This window comes from Coptis chinensis, chromosome 5, assembly GCF_015680905.1.
Source record: "Coptis chinensis isolate HL-2020 chromosome 5, ASM1568090v1, whole genome shotgun sequence".
Lineage (NCBI taxonomy): Eukaryota > Viridiplantae > Streptophyta > Magnoliopsida > Ranunculales > Ranunculaceae > Coptis > Coptis chinensis.
Window position 1 is genome coordinate 86,542,110 of NC_141460.1, and position 12,831 is coordinate 86,554,940.

Here is a 12,831-nt window from a genome sequence, read left to right on the forward strand (position 1 = left end):
AAATATGTGGCACCAAGAGAGATGGAAGAGAACAGGTTAGTCGACATTAACAAGGTTCAGAATGTTATGCCAGACTTTAGGGGATGGAATGATGACATTTTGAACCTCTTACAGCCTCCTCTTAGGTCAGCCATCAAGTTTATCCACTCTTGCATATCTACACATGATAAATTAGTATGGACTCCTGATAGAAAAGGCCTTTTCTCACCCAAATCAGCCAACCATTTATCAGTATAAGTCAATAGAGGTGGAAAAAGATTACTATGTCAATCCTCAAGTTGCATATCTCATAAGCATCTTACAAAAATATGGTCTTTACCTATACCTGCTAGAGTTCAACTTTTCACATGGAAGATCCTTATAAACATCATCCCCACCAATGAAAACCTCATCAACCACCACCTTAATATAGAACCCATGTGCTGCCTTTGTGGTAACACTTTAGAGGACTCTAACCACATTTTCTTCCTATATGAATGGACTATAGGTATATAGTTTTCATCTCAGCTGAATCTTAAAATAGATGTTAATGACTTTGATCCCGGAGATTGGCTTGAGTACTGTTTCAAGCTCAAATAGATGGATACCTCAGAAGGACCTTCTTATGTGACTTTATTCATTGCTATTCTAGATGCCATCTGGCAAGCTAGAAACAATTTGTTGTTTAACAAAATCACACCTACCAGAGAGGCAGTACTACAACATGCCTATACAATACATAGAAACTGGTTTTCAGCTTTTGAACACACTGAGCCACAGGTGGAGGAAAATGAAAAGATGCAGAATGGTACAGAGAAAGACTTAGTTTGGTTGCCACCTCCTCCTGGGTGGTTGAAACTAAACTTTGATGCAGCTTTTAACAAATGTAATTATTGTGCTCATATTGCTGTTATTGGTAGGGATTCAAATGGTATGCCAACTGGTGGTTGTGTGAAGAAGGTACAAGCTACATCAGCTGAGGAAGCTGAAATTCTGGCACTAGCAATGACTATCCAATTTGCAAAACAGAAAGCTTGGAAAGCAGTGATTGTAGAAGGCGATGCTAAGGAGTTGATTGCTCGCTGTAAAGACAAGACTACTGCAAATGTAAGCTGGAAATGGAGCCATCTTTTGTAATGTTTTCACCAGTCTAGGTTATTTTGATTATGTAGATTTTAGATATACTCCTAGAACATGCAATGAGATTGCCCACAAGGCAGCTGAATGGGCATGGAAAAGAGGAGTGGACTCTGTAGAAAAGATATGTAATGGCTTTATTTTTCTGAATTTAATGATATGATTTGATGCCCGTGTTGACGGGCATTCACTATAAAAAAAAAAGATGAAAAAAAAGAAAATTGTATTTAGGCAGTATGGGGTCAAAAATTTTTGTCGTGGAACGCTCAGAAAGCACGAGATGACAGATTTTGGGCTCATACTAGCCTAATAAATAAGCCCAAGTGAGTCGTCCAATATCCAACCCATAAATAAACCTCACAAGTCAGAACACACACAATAATGTCAAGAAGAAGAGGCGACTACTACGACGACGAAAAAGACTCAAGACTCTCATCAAAGGTTGAAATCCCATAAAGACACCATAGCAGAGAAAGACACCGTAGCCGCGTTTCACCAGAACAACAACAACAACAAGGTACAAAAACTAGAAATTATAATTACAAATCTCGAGACTATTCTAGAAGTAGCCTTAGGTATGATGAATATGACCACCGTAATAACGAAAAAACCCGGTCCACTGGAAAGTTTCTTGATAGGGAATATAATAACAATAATGGTTATAATAGGAATGGGAAAATAAATGAACCTGAAGGTGATGAATCTAATGAGGAATTAAAAGGATTGAGTTACGAAGAGTATCGAAGAACCAAAAGGATTAAGTTGAGGAAGAATATCAAGAATTGTATTTATAGGATTACTCCTAGTCCTCCTCGTAGCGAGTGGGACCTACAAGAGGAGGATGAGAATGAAGGTGATATTGAGATTGAGCTCAGAGATGAAGGGGATAGGAAGGAACAAGTGGGGAAGGGGTTGTCAAGTTCGGATGGTGATGATGATTCTGAGGATGAGTCGGAGAGTGATGAGGATATGAGGGAAAAGAAGAAGAAGAGGAGAAGGAAGAGTAGTAAGAAATCGAAACGGAGAAATGATAGTGAGTCGGATGAATCAGATGAGAGTGAGAGTTAGACTGATAGGAGGAGGAAGAGGAAGTCGGGAATTAAGAAGAGGGGTAGTGTGAAAAAGAGGAGTAATTGGAGAAATAAGAAAAGTAAGAAGAGAAGTAGTAGGGTTGACTTGGATGAAAGTGAGAGTGAGGATATTGAGAGTGATAAGTTTGAGAGCGGATCAGCGGATGATAATGCAAGAACCAAGAATCGGAGAAGCTCTAGTTCTGCTTCACATTCAAAAAGCAATAAGAAAAAGAAGCGGAGTGAGTCAGTTAGTGAGGGTTTGGAGAAAAGTTTGTTGGATTCTGATATGGATAAAAAAATTATTGAGATTGATGATGATGGATTAAAAGCGGAGATGAATAGTGAGGCTCTTCCGTTTAAAGAGATGCTTGAATTACAAAAGAAATCTGGTTTAGAAAGTGATCTTTGTTGTGGGTCCTATGCCTTTGTCGAGGGCTGAAGGGCATATAAGTTATGGAGGAGCTTTGCAACCTGGTGAAGGTGATGTTATTGCTCAGTATGTGAAGCAGGGGAAGCGTATTCCTAGAAGAGGAGAAGTGGGTCTTTCGGCTGATGAGATTTAGAGGTTTGAAGACCTTGGTTATGTTATGAGTGGTAGTAGGCATCAAAGGATGAATGCCATTAAGTATTAGAAAGGAAAACCAAGTCTACTAAAGGTCGCGAGGATAAGAGGGCATTGGCAATGTTCAACTATGAGGAGAAAACAAAACGTGAGCACAAGGTTATGGCTGATTTGCAAAGGCTGGTTCAATGCCATATTGGGGAGGATGTTGGCCCTACCCATGATCCTTTTGGGGGAAAAGCCACTGATGATGCTGATGCTTGATCTTCATGGATGTGAAACATAATCTCTGTGCCTTTGTTATTTCTTACCATTTTGGTTGGTATGTTTGTTATTTTCTTGTATTGAACTATAGTTTATATGCCTATCGTTTGTACTTCTTTTGTTTGTTGCAGTATATGATGTTCCTAACTGAGGAAAAGCATCTTTCATAATCAGATATAGTTAAGTGCATTAATACTTGTTAAAGGCCTTGAGAAGTTTGTCATGTCTTTAAGATGTTTTCCAATATTCATGTAGTGTAAACTCTTGGACAACTACAGTCTATTGAAAACTTCCATATAGACCGATTAATCTCGGCTAAGCGCATTGCTAAGTTTTGGGTAATCTCAATTGTTGTTGGTGGTTGGTAGTCAAATAGTGATTGCATTACTTTTTTAACTGACCTTATTAAACATGTGCTACTGAAAATTAGTTGAATTGTAATGCTCTAAACTAACATGAATGTTTTTATATTGTAGCAATGTTACTATCATGTTTATCTCACTTCATACTCTAGCTAATTCATATTAATTATGTTGTAGGCCATGAATTGTTACTAAGACATGGAGACAACATACCAGATTCTACCGCTTTTGTATTGATTTTATGTGGTGTTTTTTTGTAATTTGAATGTATTGCCCTTTACCTATCAGTTGTATCTTACATAAAATTTAATAATTTTAATATTTACATTTTAGCAAGTTAAAAATTCTTACTTGCTAAAATGAAACCCAGGAACATATTTTCTTTGAGTGTGACTGGGCTAAAACTCTGTGGTTTGCTTCACCACTAGGGTTAAGAACAGAGGTTTATCATGGATGGAGTTCAAGGAGATGGATGGATGAAATCATGGAATGGTGTGAAAACAAAGACACTGATATAGCAAAACTGGGGGTGTATGCTTGCACCTTGTTACAAGCTATATATGTGGGACAACATAAACTTAGAAAATCTTGACAAAGGGGCTATGGACAGAGATGCAATCCTGACAGGCACTAAAATCAAATGGGATAGAAGACTCAAAGCCTTTGAAAGGGAGACTCTTAACCTTAGCTCTAATTCTGTAAATAGAAGTAGCAATAATCACACTAACATACAAGCTATAACTTCTACAAGTGGTAATAATACTAATTTGGTTGTAAGTAGGTGTCAACCAGCTCACTCAGTTAATTATGAAATGTCAGGTTTGATGCGACTTTCAATAAGAGGACTCTGTTAGGTGTTGCTGCCATGGCATGGAATGAGGAAGGATCTCTAGTAGTTGCTGTAGTAAGGAGATTTCAGGCAAAGTCAGCTGAAGAGAGTGAACTTCTAGCAACTGAGGTAGCAGTGCAACTAGCAAAACATCTAGGGGGGCGAAATTTTGTGTTTGAAGTCGATAACATCAATGTCATTAACAGGTTGAAGGCCTTAGAGTCCAGTTTGGCTTGGTCGTTACACAACATAGCTAAAACCATTATTAGAGTTTCTAGTAAATTTAATTATTTATGCTTCAGTTGGTTAATAAGATGTTTTAATGGAGAGGCCCATGATCTTACAAAATGGGCGTTTAACTCATCTGATATGGGTACTCTTCCAAAATGTTGTTTGGACTCTAAGTGTATTCCTATATTACTATAATATATACATGTCAAGTATTTAAGCAAAAAAAAAAGTTAAAAATTCTTACTTGAGTTGTTTTTGTGTACATCTCCTAATATAATAAGTTTGTTTACTTATTTATATACTAGGTATTGCATGTGCCTACGGCACGGATGTCGTTAATGTTGCTTTTCATAGAATTATATCAATCGTTAACTGGAAATAAAAAAGAATTATATCAATCAAATATTTTTTATCTGAGTCATATTCGCACACTATGACAATCAAACCATGCATGTAATCGAGTGCTTAAACATACTCATTCCTTCGCGGAGAAAACATAGATGTTTTTAATAGTAAGTACAACACATCTTCGCATGTTTACAAATTATAATACTATGATATAATAATATTGTAACTTTATTAGAAATACTATGAAATTGTCTACAAAAGAGAATACAATTAAAGCATTAGTGTCATGGAACATGCGACATACTATGCTTAGAGGAGAAAGACATAACACATGAAATCTAATCACAAACATATGATTGAAAATAGGAGAACGAACATGTTGCAAGGCTATACATATGGCAATAGTTCTCCTTTACATTACAATGTCAATAAATAAATAAACAATAATTTACCAAGAGAAAAAATAAATAAATAAACTACAAAGATAGAGAATTTTATCTATCTCATACATGTTTTGATGGGGATACATTCATTCCCCTCTCTCTTACTTCTTCATATATTCCCATCAACTTAGTCACTACCTTCTCTATCTTTTCACTTAATTCTATGTAACCATGTGCTTGAACAAATAGAGGCCATTTCGCAACACCCACTTTCCACAACAATCTTATCAAAGTAACTATGTGCTTGAACTAACAAAGGTCATTTCGCAATACCCACTTTTCACAACAATCTTATCACTTAATAATAATAAGTTTTTCACTCTATAATAGCTCTACACTGCAGGTGGCCAAGTTATCATGCATTGGTACACCTACAATTATCATTGGCAAAGTAATGTGGATGTCTTGGGGATTCATTGCATGCAAGAGTAGTTTCGGAAACATAAATTGATTGTCAACCGATGGTCAACCAAATTGCAATGAAATGTATTTAATGCATATTTATAATGCTTGCTATGTTGGTCAGCATCCTCATTCAACACTTTCCTGCGACAATTTGCATTTTCACCCAATGATTCAACTATCTTATCTTGTGCCCGTCTCCAACAAAATTTGTCGGTGCATGACTTCAACCATTTCCTTCATGTCCTTCTCGCCCTTCGGCTCCATGTCTATGATACTGGCTACTTCCACGTCAATTTTTGGTAGCATCTAAACTAAGAAAATAAAATGGCAATAAAATTAAGAACAATAATCATATGCAAATCATCAAAGGTGAATGCAGGCACGGGGAAAACAGGTGGCAATCAATATATGTAACATGATTCTTTTGAATTATCAATGTGAAACCTAGATCCAATCCCTTCACATTGTTGTCAGCTAAGGCTAAGGTTTGTGAATTGAAAACACCAATGTATATATTCAAATTAACCATGCACTCATTGCGACTTCTAAAGCCAAATAGGGTATTGATATCTCTTGGTTCATAGTTCCCAAAAAGTAGCCACAAAAATTTCATATATTCAATCCCTCCAATAGTTCTATTCCAGGCTGTTCTCTAAACACAACACTGTTTCAATTCCAAACTTAATACATGGTTTTGTAATCCAGGATCAATATTCATTACAATAATGCATGCATATGAACATATAAATGACATTATAAAATTCCTACGAAAAAAGACCTACGAATCATACTGATTATAATGTTACTATGTTATGCCAAGGACAACACCCGATTTATATATGATTAGTTCTACTCTAACATCTTCATATGTTTCTTTGTTTTAGACTAAATAATACTTGAAACAAAAATTATGCATACAATCGACAGTAGCAAGGGATGTTGGTTTAACTCATATCATAGTCACTTTACTTACATAAAATCAAATACCGCAGAGTTTAACTATAAGCTTACTTGTAAGTCCGCCTAAACTATCTTCCCTAAATACCAAAAGTGGATACACCAACCTTACATCGACTTCTAGGAATACATATTGGTTGAAGGGCAGTGCCACCAATTCTTCTCTTGTTGATGGACTTAATTGCTCGTTTGTAGTCGTAGCACGTCACTATTATCTTACACCACGTCAAATGACATATTGTCGATTCTTTCCATAATAGGTCCAAGCTCTTATATATTTGCATGTTGAATCCATAGTCCATTCACTATACTGCCATGAACCAAATAAGCAAAAAATCTTATAAAAAAATATATAAATAAACACATATTAAGATACTAACAAATTAAAGAGAGATAGAGAGCGACTGGGAGAACCGAATCTACTTTGTGGTGATATGCCATATAGAAACGTTAACTTCGAAGAGCAAACATGCACGTGTGAAAGTTGCTTCACCATAGGTTGCAAGGTGCAATATTTTGAAAGTGGAGAAAGAAAACACAATGTGTGGTGACATAATCATTAAACATATGTCACAAAATGTTCTTCATGAGAGTAAATGATATTTTGTCAAACACTGTACACCATAAAGGTTTATTACAAAAATTAACCATATATAAATAGTAACTAATTATTTTCCCAGTCAACATAATCAACAAACTTATGTATACAAGAATCTAACAGATAATAACACAAACAAATTGGATAAAATAGTAGTAGGATTTACCAATTTGATTCAAGAATCAAGAGTATCAACATAGAAGCGAGATTGGGATCTTTTCTTGTGCTCAACATGAAGTTTGCACTGCAAAGAGCATCCTATTAACCTAAAGCTTGGATTCAGCACTATAATATGGACATAGAAAAACAACTTCTTCAATTGGACATGTCATGGACATGCAAAGGCAACTAACCAAACTCTTTGGCAAAATTTAGTTGAGCTTTTACTCTAGCCTGTCTCCAAACTAACACCTAAAAATGCAAGAAACGAAGAAAAAAAATGATAAAAAAGATAATTAACTAAAACATAAATAAGTGTAGAATCAAAACGTTGATGTTTAAAACAGGGATAAGAGCAGAAAAATCATAATAAAAAGAGAGGGATAAGAGCCAAAAATGAAGTGTGGGCTAATACAATAATACCAAGCTTACCAGAGAATGGCGAGAGTGACTGACCAAGTGAGGAGTAGGGAGCCTGGTCACCTGAGAGACCGAATGAGACGATTAAACGTAAACTATTTTTATGCTAAATCCTTTTATGCACTTAATTACGACCCTTTGCATTAATTTAAAAATTACAAAAATTACTCAAAGATGTTTCAAAATGATCCTGAATGCACACCTACCCCCATCAAACTCAGATCCCTATGAAATCCCGACCACCCTTTGTCTTTTCCCTTGTGTATACCTACTTAGTAATATTTTTTAATTACAAAGGAATCTTACGAAAATCATAATTTCATATGAAGTCGCCAGATATTGGTTGCGGGGTTCTAAAGAACTTCAGACTTTGGTGTACCTTGGAACCGAAACACATTTTTAAGAGAATTATAAACCTGAAAACCAAACCCCGAATAAAAAAATCTCTCAAAATCTTTTTCTAGGAACAAAAAAGAAAAATGCTGGAATGTAGAGAAAGAAAGATACATGATTGGTCTTCAAGCTTCATGTTAGAAGTATCAGAGAATTTGCTAGACAAAGTCTGACCAGGACTATCAAAGGAAGAATGGAATGATTCCAAATAATCCAATTTCCTTTACGACCCATAATTTCCCTAGTTTCACAATTAATTAGATAAAATAACGATATACTACACGTTTTATTACCCTATATTACATAAATCCAATTTATAAGCTATTGTTGGAATAACTATTTTGCTTAATTAATAAAAAAAAAATATCATTCTGGTGAAGGTAATAAAATAGGATTACTTTTATAAGACAATCAAAATTAAGGTTAGAGATGAAACGAAATGTGATGAAGCAACCAAAAGTTAAAAAACTAAGAAAATATGTGGGTTCAAGCAAGCATGTGTCATTATTTTGGTAGGTATCTCAAACAGATGCAATGGACGACGACACAATTGGCCCCTGATGTGCAACAACCCATAAAACTGGAAAAAAAAACTATTTTCAATTTAAATGCACTCAAATATAAAAGTAACAAAAATTCAGCTACTATATCAAATTTATATAAGTAAAAAATAATTGTAAAAAAAGGGCGTATATGTTCACGACGATTAAAAAGAAGACGTGATACATCAAAATAGAGTAACTGTAACAATTCTCAAATACATAGTAGACCACATTCAAGTATCTCATAAAAAAAATTGGAATTGTAGAGTTGTAAGGAGTATACCCTGATTTGATGTAGAGATGGTAGGTGCAACCGGGAAAAAAAAAAAAAAAATGCAGAAATTGTCGAGACAAAAAACGACTATATATGAGTCCAAATATAATGGTTAAATTCTCAATAAAATTACCAATTTTTTATGAAACAATATATTACCAATCAGTCTAATTATCTCATGTTCTAAATTTTACCATATTTAACTCTGTAATACCATTAAAAATTTCCAGTCCCCAGTGTTACTATCATCCATCCATTCATAAGAAAAGAAATGGAGATAAATGAAGTAAAATGTGTTCAATAGTAAGATTGTTCTAAGAAAACCATGTTGTGCTTGTAACTGAAACTTTGCTAATAAATCCTGGAAATCGACACCAGGGAGAAAGGATGAGGTGAATAAGAAGAAAAGGTGAAACGATGACTGAAAAGAAGTAAACATTTTGCAATGTGTTTACCTAGGTATAGACGAAGTAAACATAGTTTGAAATGAAGTAGGCACGAGCATGAATAGGACCAAGTTGGTAATACACCAATTGATGGGAAATAAACACCACCATATGAGGAATAATGTGAGAAGAATCTCATGAGATTTATTAAAGTTGAGTCAAGGAGTTACTAAGAAATTTATTGATGAAGATAGATAATTTGCACTACAACTGATTTTTGGAGAAGAAGCTAGATGAGAAAACGTACTGACATTACCATTGGATGCCCATATGCAAAAATAACCATTGGACGCCCAGCTCATTAACATAGACCAATTATTATAAATTAAAACAACCGTTATTAGCTTAAATGCCTTAAATGCCTAATCGCTATTGAACTAAATGACATTTATTTATTTAACTCCACTTTTGAAGCCCAACTAATGGAAGGGAATAACCTTTGATGCCAATTTACCTTAATTAATTTTTGCATTAAAGATGATTAAATTTGCCTTAACCCAAATGGAAATGTTTTATTGATTAATTTTTGCATTATAGATAATTGATTTAATTTTGCACTAACCCAAATGGAAACGTTTAAAGATGATTAAATTTTCCTTAACCCAAATGGAAACATTTTATTGATTAATTTTTGCAATTAAGATAATTGATTTAATTTTGCACTAACCCAAATGGAAATGTTTAAAAATGATTAAATTTGCATTAACCCAAATGGAAACGTTTTATTGATTAATTTTTGCATTAAAGATAATTGATTTAATTTTGCACTAACCCAAATGGAAATGTTTAAAGATGAATAAATTTGCATTAACCCAAATGGAAACGTTTTATTGATTAATTTTTGGATTAAAGATAATTGATTTAATTTTGCACTAACCCAAATGAAAACGTTTAAAGATGATTAAATTTGCATTAACCAAAATAGAAACGTTTTATTGATTAATTTTTGCAATAAAGATAATTGATTTAATTTTGCACTAACCCAAATGGAAACGTTTAAAGATGAATAAATTTGCCTTAACCCAAATGGAAACGTTTTATTGATTAATATTTGCAATAAAGATAATTGATTTAATTTTGCACTAACCCAAATGGAAACGTTTAAAGATGAATAAATTTGCATTAACCCAAATAGAAATGTTTTATTGATTAATTTTTGGATTAAAGATAATTGATTTAATTTTGCACTAACCCAAATGGAAACGTTTAAAGATGATTAAATTTGCATTAACCCAAATGAAAACGTTTTATTAATTAATTTTTGCATTAAAGATAATTGATTTAATTTTGCACTAACCCAAATAGAAACGTTTAAAGATGATTAAATTTGCATTAACCCAAATGGAAATGTTTTATTGATTAATTTTTGCATTAAAGATAATTGATTTAATTTGGCACTAACCCAAATGAAAACGTTTAAAGATGATTAAATTTGCATTAACCCAAATGGAAACGTTTTATTGATTAATTTTTGCATTAAAGATAATTGATTTAATTTTGCACTAACCCAAATGGAAATGTTTAAAGATGAATAAATTTGCATTAACCCAAATGGAAACGTTTTATTGATTAATTTTTGGATTAAAGATAATTGATTTAATTTTGCACTAATCCAAATGAAAACGTTTAAAGATGATTAAATTTGCATTAACCCAAATAGAAACATTGTATTGATTAATTTTTGCAATAAAGATAATTGATTTAATTTTGCACTAACCCAAATGGAAACGTTTAAAGATGAATAAATTTGCCTTAACCCAAATGGAAACGTTTTATTGATTAATATTTGCAATAAAGATAATTGATTTAATTTTGCACTAACCCAAATGGAAACGTTTAAAGATGAATAAATTTGCATTAACCCAAATGGAAACGTTTTATTGATTAATTTTTGGATTAAAAATAATTGATTTAATTTTGCACTAACCTAAATGGAAACGTTTAAAGATGATTAAATTTGCATTAACCCAAATGGAAACGTTTTATTGATTAATTTTTGCATTAAAGATAATTGATTTAATTTGGCACTAACCCAAATAAAAACGTTTAAAGATGATTAAATTTGCATTAACCCAAATGAAAACGTTTTATTGATTAATATTTGCAATAAAGATAATTGATTTAATTTTGCACTAACCCAAATGAAAATGTTTAAAGATGGTTAAATTTGCATTAACCCAAATGGAAACGTTTTATTGATTAATTCACTATGATTATGGCTTAATTTTACCAAGCAATAAAACCGTGGCACTAGTAGTTAAGCATAGGCTTTGTGGGTTTTATTGGCTTTAGAGGATAGGGGGGCAAAGGTGGGCAGTAGGGCAACTAGGTGGTGAGGGAACCTTTAGAGGATAGGGGGCAAAGACCACATAGAGTAAGGGGCTATTAAGCACCGCTAGAAGCATAACCGGATCCTTTTCCTATCTTGCCGAATGGATTTCGCCTGCCCGAGTCTAATGTATCCTACTCTCCTGCGGGTTCTGGAATAACTTATTGGATACCTTTTTAGCAGTCTCATTGTAATGACATTTTTGTAGTTAGAATATTATATTTGCTTTTAGTAGTCTATATATCCCCCATTGAACTTGCTCTAAGTTTTTTTGTGCCCTCCACGTCGTTCCCACGTGCACTTATGCTAGTCATATCTAAGATTCGAGGCTTTGTCGTCAATGTCAATGTGAGTTAAACTACACTTTGATTCTAGTGTTAAGTACTACATGTCTTGCACCTGGCGCACCTTCAGCTCAAATGGTTGACTTGCTCATAGAGATTATAGAGACCATCTTGACAAATACCAAAAAGGACGGCTAGCTGTTATAAAGAATCAGAATCATTTAAATACCAATTACGCATCATACACTTCTCTAACACTCTCTCATGGCTCTGGCACTCATATACATCTTCCTCTTCTCTCTCTCATTCACCTCAATCCACACTCATTCTCACCACCACCACCACCCACTAGACCCACTCACCGCAAAAGAGTTCAACCAAATCCAAACCATAATAACAAAATCTCAAGCCGACCCGACCCACAATCTAACTTTCCAATATGTGGGTCTAGACGACCCAGACAAACAAACCATCCTCAAATGGCATTCATCGAATCACACTACTCAACCCCCACCTCGCCAGGCCTTGGTCATAACCCGTGTCAACAAACAAACACACGAAACCATTGTCGACTTATCTAGCCAGTTCATATTATCAACCCGAGTATACGCCGGATACGGGTACCCTTCAATTACATATGAAGAAGAAATAGCTGCAAACCAATTACCACTAAAGTACCCGCCATTTATTGCTTCAGTTACCAAAAGAAAGCTCAAGTTAACAGAAGTTGTATGTGAGAGTTTTTCAGTAGGGTGGTTCGGAGAGAAAAAGAAAGATAAAAGGGAGTTGAAAATTT

The 12,831-nt window shown here is 34.0% G+C and overlaps 1 pseudogene; it reads left to right on the forward strand.

Moving 5' to 3' along the window:
- Positions 1-579: 579 nt before the first annotated feature.
- Positions 580-3,040, forward strand: LOC147499667 (uncharacterized; annotated as a pseudogene).
- Positions 3,041-12,831: the final 9,791 nt, after the last annotated feature.